At 39.4% G+C, this 2,660-nt stretch overlaps 1 protein-coding gene across 1 annotated transcript in view; it reads right to left on the bottom strand.

Moving 5' to 3' along the window:
- The window catches only part of LOC106519607 (voltage-dependent calcium channel gamma-6 subunit), a gene marked incomplete at its 3' end in the record, with an annotated part of 7,040 nt that extends 4,922 nt beyond the window's left edge, over nt 1–2,118 (bottom strand). The window contains 1 exon segment of the mRNA XM_014011355.1: nt 2,030–2,118.
- Nucleotides 2,119–2,660: the final 542 nt, after the last annotated feature.

Below are 2,660 nucleotides of genomic sequence, written 5' to 3'. Positions count from 1 at the left end.
GCTTTCCCTGCCAGCATCTTGCACCCTGCTGTTATGTGCTGGACTGTCTCAGGGGCCTCCTTGCACAACCTACACCTTGGGTCTTGTCTGGTGTGGTATACCTGAGCCTCTATTGCTCTGGTGTTTAGGGCCTGTTCCTGTGCAGCTAGGATAAGTGCCTCTGTDCTGTCCTTGAGTCCAGCTTTTTCCAGCCATTKGTAGGATTTCCTGATATCAGCCACTTCAGTTATTTGTCGGTGGTACATCCCATGTAGGGGCTTGTCCTCCCATGATGGCACCATGATGGTGTATATATAATACATATATATATAATACATATATATACGTATATATGGTTGGTTGGTTGGTTAGTTTCTTGGTTTGTTGGTTTGTTTGTTTGTTGGTTTGTTTTGTTTTGTTTTGTTTTGTTTTGTTTTGTTTTTAATAGAAAGGTTCCATCACACCAGTGAAGTACTGTCAAATATATAGAAGAAGTAAGACTGGTTTATATTTTTACTCTTCCAAAATGTGGCAACAAAACAACGTGTCTTGAAGGATTGCAAACAAGAATATAAACTGACACGATAAAACAAAACTGAACTTTAAAAAGGGCAGCAAAACATTCACATCAGCTGTAGCATGAAAACCAAAAACACTTGATAAGTGAGTAAAATAAAATCTGTTATAATATATAATAAATACGTGGGTCTGGTGAGGAAATGGAGACACCTGGGAGCAGGTGAGAGTGGGCGGAGCTCGAGTGGAGGAATAAAACTCACTGACTATGGAAAAATGATCAAGGGCACCAATCACTACAAAAAGACTGAAAAATGGAAAAAATGATGAACAAACTGATCATACAGAGAAACTAACACGCGTTAAAGCCAAACATAACTTCCCCAGGAAAAAATATATATACATTCAATAGGGGTTTACCAAAAAAAATCAATTCACATCAGGATCGTTATTCTCCTTTACAAAGATTCAGAACCAAATTAAAATGTCCCAAAATTGATTTTAAAACAAAGCTAATCCAATGGCTGTCATTTTGTAATTATGGGATGATGTCACCACGCAGCTGGTTCTGGAACGTATGCATGCGCAGAAAGCACCAAAACAAAGACGAAAGAGAGATTCAACAAGGCCCTGTCTTCACTGAAGACAAAGATTTGAGCTCATTTCACTGACCGAGTCTGAGTTTGACACGAGCTTCACTGTGTGTAAGGTTTGCAAAATGAAGATGAAACATTTTGGGGGCACAACAAAAGGGCTCACTTTATCAGTTTTGAATGAAAATTTGATTTTGAATCGAATCGTGGCCCCAAAAATCCTAATTGTGAGATAGTAAGACCCCCACCCCTAACGTACTAGTTAAATAAAGCTGCATAAATCCGTGTTAATCTATCACTTACACCATTCTAAACCATTCTAAAACACATCTAACAAACATTAAATAAACAGATGATTGTGTGTTGTTTTGTCCTAATGACAGATATAAGACAGTAGCACAGATTCAACAGCAACAAGCAGAAAAGCATGAGGTATCCACACTTGTCAGTACAGCTTACTGTAGTATATGCAAGGGCTTTTGGAGATCAGAAGGTGTTGAAAAGAGTCTTTGTACTCACTAGCACTGAATAAAATCTGTAATCCATTAAAACTGACGACGGCACTCCTTAAAATGTATCCTGTAAAACAGACGGGGAAGCCAAGAACGAAGCTCAAAGAAGAAAGTTCTCATCTCCAATCAATCCGTCCTTATATTCCCAAAGCTTATTCAGCTTTAAAAATAATATTTCTGTTTCACTCCTCTCAAATATAACTCCATAAACTCACTGTATGAGCAGCATGTTCAACAGCTTAATTCACCTCAAGACCACCCCCCTCCTCCATGCCCACCTTAAACAACATTTCAGCCGCCAGCAAAAACACCATGCATGAAGTTGGACACGTTAGTTTCATTTTGTCACACTTTAACACGTGCCGCACGCGCACCTCACACACTGTCGCTTCACAGACATCACAACAATGACATTAACAAGCTGCTGACCTGCTTTTTGTGTGTGTGGTTCTGCTCGGACTGAAGGAGGGCGAGGTGAGGCGAGGAGGGGAGCCAGCAGGGGAGAGAGGGGCAGAGGTCTGATGGAGGGGGAGATAGGGTTAAGTGTGTTTCTGGACTGAGGTGGGGGGGGGGGGGGGGGTGTGAAAAAACAAAATACCAGTTCATGACAGTTTGTGTGTTAATGGGAGAAAAAACACTGAATTATGTTTGCTCAACATGTTGAGTTCAGGTTTTCTGACCTGTATTTTTGTAAATGCATTTATTAACAATGCAATTACTAATTGAGTTACTAATAAATGCTATTAGCAGAGATTTATACAAACTAAGTACATTTATTTCTCAAATGTTTTGGGTCTGGGGATCCTTTAAAAAGGTGACAATTTTTCAGGCACCCCCTGATAAACCTCATGCTGATTAAAAAAATATTTACTGCTACAATTTACAATGCTCAAAAATTAACAATAAACAAAATCAACAACTTACTGCAATTTTTTAGGACCCCCAAGCTACACCTCATGCACCCCTGGGGGTCCGGGGACTCCAGTTTGAGAACCTCTGCGTTACAGTACTTAAGTATTTTTTGAGGATTTACAATTTTACTATTATTACTATATATATA

The sequence above is a fragment of the Austrofundulus limnaeus genome, unplaced genomic scaffold (assembly GCF_001266775.1).
Source record: "Austrofundulus limnaeus strain Quisiro unplaced genomic scaffold, Austrofundulus_limnaeus-1.0 Scaffold79, whole genome shotgun sequence".
NCBI lineage: Eukaryota > Metazoa > Chordata > Actinopteri > Cyprinodontiformes > Rivulidae > Austrofundulus > Austrofundulus limnaeus.
The sequence above is the reverse complement of the archived record's forward strand: the minus strand, read 5'-3'. Positions and strand labels throughout refer to the sequence as shown.